Genomic DNA, 11,725 nt, shown 5'->3' with positions numbered 1-11,725 from the left:
CGGCGGGGGGCGGGGCGGGGCGGGGCGGGGCGGGCGGGCGCAGCCTGCGGCGGGCGCGGCTCCGAGCGGGCGGGCGGCGGAGACGCCGAGCAGACTTGAGGAGCGCCTGCCCTGACTCGCGGCCCGGGAGCGCCCCGCCCTCCCCGCAGAGCATGCTCAGTACCTCCCTCTTTTTTTTTTTTTTTCCTCCACTCCAGAGGCAAGTGATTCTGAGCGTGCGGGTGGGCGTGTTTGCGGACCAGCTGCAGCCGCCGCGGAGGAGCTTGATGGCGACCGCCTGCGGTGCGGTGGGTGGGCCGGGAGAAGGCAAGGCAAGGGGATACGGAGTCCGAGTGCTACCATCTGGCCTGCCCGGCTTGCTTTCCGACCCCGCCAGTCCACACCCGGAAAACCGACCCATGTTCTTTACGGGACAACCCGGTTGCACAGGCGGGAATTTCCCGGAGACGCTGGGCCGCCTCAGACCCGGGAGGGTGGTCGAGAAGCAGAGCGGGCACATTGAAATGAAGCTGGAATGGACGCATAGGCGATAAGGCCAGCACCTCTGAGAGACAGATACCTGAGGACGCCCGTTTTCAGAGCAGCCTGTGGGCCCGCTGAGCACAGAGCAAGGAGGTGGTCGCTGGGAGGGCGCTTAATGTTAGCGGGCGTAACGGTGGGACAGTTAGGGCTGCCTTGGCTGTGGCTAGTTTAAAAACAGAGAGGTCTGGGCAGTCGAGAACAGTGACCGCCCTGGATTTCCTTCAGGGAGTCAGCTGTTCTTCCGACATTAGCGCGGCCTTCCATTCCCCCGAGACGCCTCAACAGCCTTTTAACTGGGGTGCCCTCGGGCTCCACCCTACCGCGAGGGCACACCCCTCTCCCTGGGACGGTGGCGGGAACATGGTTACCAGGCAGGAAAATAAAAGTCTAGCTGAGTTAGCGGCGGCCCCGCCCAGTCGGCCGGCCGGAGTTTCCCCCGGCCGCCGGGCCGCTGCGGGTTCCCGGCACCGCCGCCCCCTCCCCCCCCAGCCCCCAACAGCTGCGGGAAAAGCCTGAGCAGGGGCGCGCTCTTTGGACGGTGCCCTCCCGACTGGGCATGCGCGCAAGGCGTCAGGTTTTTGGTTCTTCTGCCGGGAGGGAGGAGGCTGGAGGAAACGTTCTTTTTTTCCACACTCTGGTCTTGCCCAGACCCCTCGTAATCGTGGTAAGGAATCAGCTAGCTCTCCCCAGACAGCAGCACCCGCACTCCTGCAGGGGAGAGGGCCACAGCAGTACAACCTGTGGAAGTGAGATGCTGCATAGCTGAATCGGGCTTGCTTTTCCCTTTCAACTTTTATTCTTTCAATTCAATGTTGAGAAAAAGGCGCTTTCTCTCTCTTAATCCGGGCCGCCCCCCCCCCCGCTCCCCCGCCCACAGCCAGATCAGTTTCCGTTTATTCCATACAAGCACACAAGTCAGAAGCGCCTTGTAATTCGTTGAGAGCAGATTTTATGTGAGTTTTCTAAAACAAAAATGAAACACGATAATTAGAGAGGTTTGGTAAAACAAGAAAATACAACTGAACTACAGATATCCAAGCTATTGGGCTTTTCTGATGCATAAAGACAATCAGGCACATCACTCTTCTGCACCCTTTCCCTTTCTGTGATAAAAGAGTGCTCTTGGTGTTTGCCTTAAAATAATCTTACACGCCGAATTAGTTTCTTACCGCTGCTGTAACTAAGTGTCACAAACTGTGTGGCTTAGAATAGAAATTGAAGGTCCCACAGTTCTAGAGGCCAGAAGTCTGAAATTAAAGTGTTGGTGGGGCCATGCTCCCTCTGAAGGCACTTAATGAAGGATCTCTTCCAGGCCTCTCTTAGCTTCTATAGGTCGTTGGCTTGGGGTGGCATAGCTCCACAATCTTCATGGCATGTCTGTTCAAATGTTCCTTTTTTATAGGACGCCAGTCATAGTAGATTGGAGACCCAACTACTCTGGTGTGACCTCATCTTTAATTAAATCTGCTATGACCCTATTTCCAAATAAGGTTAAACTTTGAGTTACTAGGTGTCAGTCTTAAACATACAAATTTGCAGGGGACAGGACTCAATCCATAACACACCAATGCAAGCTACACACATACACACACCCCTGCCATATTCTGTATTCATTTTGGAGACACACACCATGTTTCACATTCATTTTGAACCTCTCCAGATCACCGTGGGGTCTTTGTATTGCTGCTGTTCATTTTTTGTCTTTCTCTTTCCTTATTCATTAATCTCTCCCAGATTCTCAAATTTACTTGCTTCAGTTTTCCTGCTACTTCCTTTTCTTATACATTACACTAGTTTCTAAGAGCATTTTCTATCTTTCATTAGGATATACAAATTGAAACTAGCAAAAGCTGCTTCAGCAGCTTTGTGACCTCCTACCTGACACTACTTTAAGTGCTTTTTTTGGTTCTGCTTGAATCCATAAACCATCCCCTCAGCACTCCTACCAATTAAAATTACAGGGCTGTCTAGGCAGACTGCATACAGTGAGGCCCAAAGCACTGGTATATCGGTAGTGAGACCCAATACTTAATGCTACATGCAGAAGTGGACCAATGTAACACCTACCTTTTCACACTGAACACTAGTTCTCCTCACCTCACCTTTCTTCTCCTATTATAGGGAATATGACCTTTTTCTCTTCATCTTTTTATTCAAAAGTTACCTGCATGCGGGATTCCTAGCCATTTTATCTAAAATTTCAACATTCCCACTTTATATCCTGAATTCCATACTAATTTTTTCCTTAGCACTTACCTCTAAAATAATATGGTATTCACCCCCATTTAAATTTAAGCTCCCCAAAGGCAGGGATTTTTGTCTGCCTTATTTGCCCTTGTATCCCCAGGGCCAGTACAATGCTAGTACACAGCAAGTGCTCAATAAAAATTTTTTGTATGAATGAGTCTTCATTCTCTCAGAGTTTTTATCCTGAAAGAGAGAAAGAAGGGTGTTAATATTCATTTGATAAATTCTAGCGCTTTACCAAGTAAAATTAGTTATTCAATAAATATTTATAATTGATGATGATGATGCTTCCTGCTATCTGTGTTGTTTCTATCCTAAACTATGAGTCTTCTGCTGGGTGGTTACTGGTCTTTGTACTAGTTTCTTCTCTATTGACTAATAGAAATTTACTGAGTGCCTACGATACAGGCACTATGATACTAGGCACTAGGGATAAAAAATAAACAATGGCCCCTGCCCTCAAAAAGCTTACACATTAGGGGTGCCTGGGTGCCTCAGTCAGGTAAGCGGCCAACTCTTGGTTTTGGCTTGGGTCATGATCTCACAGTTTCGTGAGTTTCAGCCCTATGTTGGGCTCTGCGCTGACAGTACAGAACTTGCTTAGGATTCTCCCTCTCTGTCTCTCCTCCACTCACAATGTCTCTTGTTCAAAATCAATAAACTTTTTAAAAAACCTTATTTATTAGAAGAATTGCTTTGAGGATACCTCTAGTCACTGATTACATAAACAGCTAGAAAATAGTCACCTGATGTCAAGAGTTTTCCAGAAATAAAGCTACTAGTGTCCATGCTCCGGGTTAGACAATAGTCAAGATTTCATTAGGCCTGCTGCAAAACAAAGGAGGAAATTCTGGCACAAAGCAAAGGTTTTCAAATTCTATCTAAAAAATATATTAAGTATCACAGACTTATTTGTCTATCAAGTTATTTTTGAAAATTGGTTTATGATTAGCCAGATAGCTATTGGGAGTGGGTGGAGAAAGATCAAAGAAAATGCTTATTAGAAAGGCTCAGAAGCACTACATTTTGGCAAGGTTTATAACATGATTTACCTCATTGATGTGTATATCCTTAAAGAGGTTAAAAGTGATTTAAATTCTTTAAAGGAACTGTACTGGGAAGGGAAGAGCAAGAGGAAGTCGAGAGAAAAGAGAATGTTCTTTAAAAGAATAATAGGGAAATGATTGCCTCTTCTTTACCATGACATTCTGAATATCATTTAAGGGAATCTCACTGGAGTAGTTAACTGAACTTTACAGTGATAAAAAATGAGTTGGCAGTGAACAGTCTTCTACCTAAACTCTTTATTTTTTATAATGTTTATTTTGTAGAGAGAGGGTGAGGGACGGGCAGAGAGAGAGGGAGACACAGAATCTGAAGCAGGCCCCAGGCTCTGAGCTGTCAGCACAGAGCCAGATGCGGGCTCAAACCCATGAACCAAACCATGAGATCGTGACCTGAGCTGAAGTCTGATGCTTAACCCACTGAGCCACCCAGGCACCCCTAAACTATTTTCGAAATATCTCTATGAGTTTAGGCTGGTCTAGGTTGAACAACAGAAATGTCTCAGCCCCTGGCTCATTATAACCCTACACCCCCCCGCCCCCGTCCCCACCCGCAGTCCACACACATCTTTCATTTACTTAATAGGTTAACCGTTTTCTAAATATTATGAAGTTAAAATTTTCTTTTTTCATAGTCTATCACCTCAAACTGACTAATATCTACATATTGCAACTATAGCCTCAGATTGAATACATTTCTTTTATTTCTTTTTTTTATTTTTTAGAGAGAGACAGAGCACAAGTGGGGGAGGGGTAGAGACAGAGAGGGAGACACAGAATCCAAAACAGGCTCCAGGCTCAGAGCTGTCAGCACAGAGCCCGATGCAAGGCTTAAACTCACGGGCTGTGAGATCGTGACCTGAGCCTAAGTCAGATGCTTAACCGACTGAGCCACCCAGATGCCCATTTTTTTTAAATGGGACAAAGCACTTCAAAATCATCTGTTCTGAGCTCAGCACTGTGTTCAGTACTATTAAGAGATAACTATAGGTGCTTATCATGTGGAACAAAAGTAGGGAGTAGCCTGTTAAAGTCTCTCCTATTTAGAAAATCCTCTAAGTCTGTGAGTGGTAACATTAAAAAAAAAATTAGTCAAAGATGGCTTCATAAGAAGAGGATATGGGTGGATAGAATTTTTTTGTGGAGAGATGTTGGGAAGAAAGGCATCTATTCCAAGAGAGAGAAACAGCATGAGCAAAGATATGTCATATATGTAAGATCATAAAAAAGGGTACATATTAGGGCATAGTTAGAAATAAGATTGGAAATTTAGTATGAGGGACATGTTGTGGGGGGTTAAAAATGCCAAGCAAGGAATTTAAACTTGATAAGGTAGGAAATAGAGAGTCACTGAAAGTTTCTTAGAAATAGAATGACATGGGGTGCCTGGGTGGCTCAGTCGGTTAAGCGTCCGACTTCAGCTCAGGTCATGATCTCACGGTCCGTGAGTTCGAGCCCCGTGTCGGGCTCTGGGCTGATGGCTCAGAGCCTGAAGCCTGCTTCCGATTCTGTGTCTCCCTCTCTCTCTGCCCCTCCCCCATTCATGCTCTGTCTCTCTCTGTCTCAAAAATAAATAAAAACGTTAAAAAAAAAATTAAAAAATAGAATGACATGATGAAAACAGTATAGGGGCAGGAAAAGAAGTAATAGATTAAAGAAAGCAGTATTTGTTGAGGGCAAGTGCCAGTCTACCTAGGAACTGGTATACAAGTATGACTAGGACACAGTTTTGGCCTTCAAAGAGCACAGAGACAGACAAGTAAATAGTTAAAATACAGTGCTATAACTACCAAGATGGGTAGTGTGGAAGAATATAGGTAGGACATTTAACCCTATCATGGAAAGCCTCCTCGAAAAGATGTCATCTCAGCAGAGACCTGAAAGATGAATAAAAGTCAACGAAACAGAAAGCTATATATGTATGGGCCTGGAGACAAGAGCTTGAATCTTTTTGAAGAATCTGTAAGCCATTAATGGTTAGGGTGAGGTGTACACAGATTTGGGGAAAGGGAGAAGTCATGGAACAAAAGTGGACAAGTAAGAGGGATCAAATCTTGTAAGGCCGTGATGGCTGAGGTAAGGTATTAGATATTATCCTGAGGGTAGCAGGGAGTTATTGAAGGGTTTGAAGGTTTGAAGTTTGAAAATGTCATAGTTAAATTTATATTTTAGTAGTTGCAAAGTGAAAAGTGGCTAAGAATGAGGTCTACACTGGAGGCTGGGAGACCATTATCATATTCTAGGTGTGAGCTGAACTAAAATAGAAGCAGTGGGGATAGTGAGTAATGGATAGTCCTGAGAAATTTACTAAGGGAATGGTATTGGCTTCGTGACTGATAAGGTATTGTGTAGTATTGCTTATTTAAAAAAATTTTTTAATGTTTTTTTTATTTATTTTTGAGACAGAGAGAGACAGAGCATGAACAGGGGAGGGTCAGAGAGAGGGAGACACAGAATCTGAAACATGCTCCAGGCTCTGAGCTGTCAGCACAGAGCCCGACGCGGGGCTCGAACTCACGGACCGCGAGATCATGACCTGAGCCGAAGTCGGCCGCTTAACCGACTGAGCCACCCAGGCGCCCCAGTATTGCTTATTTTAAATAATATAGCAGCACTATGAGTGAGGTATTATTATCTCAGCTTTACAGATAGTGAAACATGTTCAGAGAGGTTAAATGATTTAACTTAGGATCTATAACTAGTAAATAAAGCAGAAATAAGATCTAAGCCTCTCTGGTTCGAATCCACACTGCAATAATATGGAAATAAATGTATTGAGGAAAAATACCTTATATTTTTTGTGACCTCATCAGATTAAAAAATAATACTATATTGTAAAATATCTTTATTTGTCTTTTTATTCATTGTCTTTAAAGTATTTAAAGTATTTTTTGTCCCTGTTTCTCTGAAATTTACAAATATAAAAGACAAAATCCCTGCATTACTATAATATTTTATTTGTGAATTTAACACAACTACTTTTGATTAGGATATAGGCTCAGTTATTTGAAATGATATTTAGTCTATTTTAATCTCAATTGGCTTTGCCATTCTATTGCATTAAAAAGAGAGTTAGAAACTTGCTATGCATCTAGGATTTGAAATCATAATATGCAATGATTTATTATAATTCTATGTTTTTAGAACATTGGATAAGTATGGGTAAATTTTCATTCCTTTTCATCTCTAAACTTTGAATTTAAGTCAGTCCTTAAAGAGTTCATTAGCAAGATGTCAGCTTAGAGAAAGATGAGGTCTCAGTTTACAGGTTCTTTACCAACTCTACTCCTTTGTATGTTCCACATTGCATAATAATGAGAAAATTGTGCCAAAGTAAAAAAAAAAAAATAGGTGACTTCAGAACACCAAGAGAACTGATGGTTGAGTACAATGCCATAGAAAGAAAGAAAGTTCAGGACACAAGAATGTTGAGGCCCATTCTACCTTTAAAGACTTCTGTCTGTGGCAGTTAATTTTGTCTTGGGTGGGGGCAATTCACTTTGTCTCTGACTCTCAATTCATCTTTGTAAAAACTGTGAATTACGTTTGTCAAGGGAAAAAAGCATGAACTGCCTTTCAAATTTAAGGAATATATTTTTCATGATGCTTGGTTCTGATAGAGGCACTTAGCTCTACTACCTAAAATTATCTGACTCTCTACCCCACCTGCCCACATATATACATCTTCACCGACTTGGTAGAGAAATCCTCTAAGTCTTACAACAGTCCTTTCCTCTGACCCTGAACTGGCCTAAGGCAAAACTGGGAAGTAATTGAATTTAGTTTTGATGCTCTTGGGATTATTTATGTGTCAAGAACTCTCATGTAATACTAACCTCCAGTACTTGCCACATGAGTTAGGTGTTTTACAAATAAGGAAATGGAGAAACAAAATAGTTTGATTAATTTACCTAATGTCACATGACGAAAAAAAAGATAGAGCCAGAATTTGAACCTGGTCTGTTTGATTTCAAAGTCCACATCCCTTTCATTTCATCACACTGCCGAACGTCAACCTGTTTCATTACCCCTAACTTCACTTCCACTATGACACTGCACAAGAAAGAAACACCTATATCTTATCTTACCTACCTCTCTATACTGGCAAAGTTGCCTGTCTGATTTAGTTTCTACCTAGGAATAGTTTTCTTCTCAGAGTTAACTGAAGCTAATCTAATAATCTATACCCAAGGCTTGTAATCATCCTTTCCTCTTGTGAAACATCTATAAGCATTTTGAGAGTGGCCTTTCTCCCCCCCAAGTTTATTTATTTATTTTGAGAGAGAGAGAGTGTGTGAGCTAGGAAGGGGCATAGAGGGGGGGAAATCTCAAGTAGGCTCCTCACTGTCAACACAGAGCCTGACGTGGGGCTCGAACTCATGAAACTGTAAGATCGTGACCTGAGCTGAAATCAAGAGTCTGACACTCAATTGAGTGAGCTACCCAGGCCCCCTTTGAGAGTGGCCTTTTAAATAAAAATAAACTAATTCAAAAGAGGAGTTTTGATTACATTATCCTTCCTCCATATACTTCTATGTAGCTCAAGTCACCAGTGACTGCCTATTTCCTCTGGATTTTTCCAGATCTCTCATAATCTCCATCATTTCCTTTTCAGGGGTCCTCTTCTAACACTTTAAAAATCACTTAAAGACTTCCTTAAGGAGACATATCCTAATTTAATCTCATTCAACCCTGATTAAGCAATTCTTAGTACTTATAAAGCTTCTATAATAAAAACTGGCTCATTCAGACTTTCTAATAGAAAAGCCTCATTAACCAGCATGTCTATTTACCTACAGTTCACTAATAATTGATTCTTATAGTGATGATCCTGAGGGGCTGCAGGATTCTGAAGTATTAAAGACTGAATATAGTTTTTGCTTAATGTATTTGTTTCCTATGGCTGCTATAACAAATTAACACAAATTTATTGACTGAAAACAACACAGATTTACTATGTTATAGTTCTGGAGATCAGAAGTCTAAAATGGAGCTCACTGGGCTAAAATCCGGGTATCAAGGGGGCTGCATTCCTTTCTGAAGGCTTTAGAGAAAGATCTGTTTCTTTGCCTTTTGTAGCTTCTAGAGTCTGCCCACATTCCTTGGCTTGTGTGCTCCTTCCAGCCAGCAATCACATCTTCTCCTCCTCTTCTGACTCTTTCTTTCCCTTGCCAGGACTCTTGTGATTATATTGGGCCCCACTAGGACAATCCAGGGTAATCTTCTTATCTCCTAATCCTTAATTCAGTCACACCTACAAAGTCCCATTTGCCATGTAAAATAACATATCCACAGGCTCTAGGGACTTAGATATGCACATTTTGGAGTTGGGGTGGGGCATTATTCCACTTACCTGACTAGTTAATATTAAACTTACTTTGGTATACCAAATGTATGAAAATTAGTTAAAACCTATGTGTACAGATGACACATATGTGATATTACATATATGAGTATCTTTGATAATTTATTAATAGTTCTCTAATCTGACTTTATCTATACTTTTTTCTGACTTTTTACTATATATGTATGCTTTCATCATTTCATGGGTTTTTGTCTTTCCCAATCCACTATCCAGATCCACTTTTTAATGTTTTTCTTTCCTTCCTAGAACCTAGTAATTGTTCAATATGTGTAAGCTCTCAGTAAACATCATTGATTGACTCCTGTATTCTTGACATAATCATCTCTCTAAGGCATTTGCACTTTTGAAATCCAATTTCTATGATAAACAAACCTATTCCCAGTTTTCTGGGAATGAAACAATTATAGGAATATGAAAAATTCACATGGAAATCTACTGGAATTAACACTTTGTAATTATCAGTTCAACAAGTCAGATATTAATTCTAAGTTACTGTTTTCACGTAGTCATTCATTTATTCAACAAACAGTGATTATTAGCCTACTGTGAGCTGAGACTTGGGTATATAGCGGTTCACAATGAAGACTTGTTTCTCATTGAATCCATTTGAGTGAGAAGGACAAAAAGCAACTAAATAAACAAACAAAACATAAACATATGATAAGTACTGTGAGAGGAGCAGATAAGGAGCTAAAACGGACAAAAATGGCAGTGAGGAAGGAACATTCTGTAACTAACATTGTGTGAGAAGGCCACTCTTTGAACAAGATAATTAATCTGAGACCTGCAGATAAGAAGCAGATCATGCAAAAAACCAGAGGAGGAGCTGGGGGAGCCACAAGTGCAAAGATCCTGAGGCAGGAAAATTGTGACTATGTTTTAGGAAATGAAAAAAGACCAGAATAATTGAAGCATAATAGTACGAGAGGCAAAAAATGAAGTCGCAGAGACAGTGAAAACTCAAATATTGCAGAATCTGATGTGTTAATAGGTACCAATAAATAAAAGCCCTCTGTGTTATCCCAGAATTTAAAACCAAGTGAGATACAGGACTCAGGAGTCAGATTAGCTGGAGGTCAAATTAGCAGCTATATTACAGATACTGCTAATGAGCAAGGAGAGCCAAATGGGCATACTAGCATTCCTCCCCCTGCCATGGCCTTGAACAAACCAACTCTCCTGTCATCCCAAAGAGAGCTGAACTGTGGGTTTTCCCTCCAGTGGCAGGCTATTTACTAAAGGGCAGAGGAGAATTAAGTCATTCTGAAGGAAAGAACCCAAGAAATCTCTGGCCACACATTCTCAGTTCCCTTTCCCCAACTCATCAGTGAGATAATTTAGCTCTATCTTTCAGGGGATGGAAGGCTTAGGAAGGAAGAGAGTGAAGGGGGCAGTTGCTAGAGAAAACAGGAGTATTTTCTTAATTTTCTTCCTTCAGAGGGAAGTTTCTCTCCTTTGTATGGAATGTGTGGAGTGGAGGGGAAGGATAAATATTACCATTATAATCCCATCAGATGGGTCTTATAGGTCATGTTTCAGAGTTAAGATTTCATTTTAAGTACAGTTTATAATTCGGAAAGATCACCTTGGCTCCGGTGAAAAAATAAGAGCTGATGGTGAGAGATGATGTGGTTTGCACCAGGCTGGTTGTAGTGGAGAAGAAGAGTAAAAAGATTACAGGTATAGAGGCAAAAAGACTGCACTTATTGATGAATTAGATTTAGGTTAGAGAGTCAAGGAGGAATTAAGTGTAAGTAATTAAGGCTAATTAAGGCTGAGATTTCTGGTTTCAGTGACTGGATGGATGGTGATGCCTTGTATTCAAATGGAGAAAACTGAGAAAGAAACAAGAGGGCAAGAAAATCATATTTATTGGATTTAGCAATGAGAAGATTATGGGTAATTCTGTAAGCATAATTTTTGGGAATACTGGGAAGTGAAGCCAGAGATAATTTTTTTTAATGTTTATTTATTTTTGAAAGAGAGAGTACGAATGGGGGAGGGACAGAGAGAGAGGGAGACACAGAATCCAAAGCAGGCTCCAGGCTCTAAGCTGCCAGCACAGAGCTGGAGGTGGGGCTCAAACCCCTGAACCATGAAATCACAAGCTGAAGTTGGACTGAGCCACCCACGTGCCCCAAAGTGAAGCCAGATTTAGAGTTTGAAGAAGGGCTAGCAGGTGATTGCTTGTGTGCGTTTTTAAAAGAAATTTCTGCGGAGGTGAGCAGAAAAATAGCATAATAAGGGAGATATGGGACTTGGGGTGCCTGGGTGGCTCAGTTTTAAGCATCTGACTTTGGCTGGGGTCATGGTATTGCAGTTCATGAGTTCAAGCCCCACAGAGGACTCTCTGTTGTCAGTGTGGAGCCTCTTCAAACCTCTCCCTTTCTCTGCCCCTCCCCAACTCGCATGCAAATGCATGTGTGCACTCTATCAAAAATAAATAAACATTTAAAAAATGTTTTAAAGGGAGATGTGGTATTTAAAAATATTTTTAATTGGGGTGTCTGGGTGACTCAGTTGGTTA

The sequence above is a fragment of the Panthera uncia genome, chromosome B1 (genome assembly GCF_023721935.1).
Source record: "Panthera uncia isolate 11264 chromosome B1, Puncia_PCG_1.0, whole genome shotgun sequence".
In the NCBI taxonomy this organism is placed as follows: domain Eukaryota; kingdom Metazoa; phylum Chordata; class Mammalia; order Carnivora; family Felidae; genus Panthera; species Panthera uncia.
Note: the sequence above shows the minus strand (reverse complement) of the source record.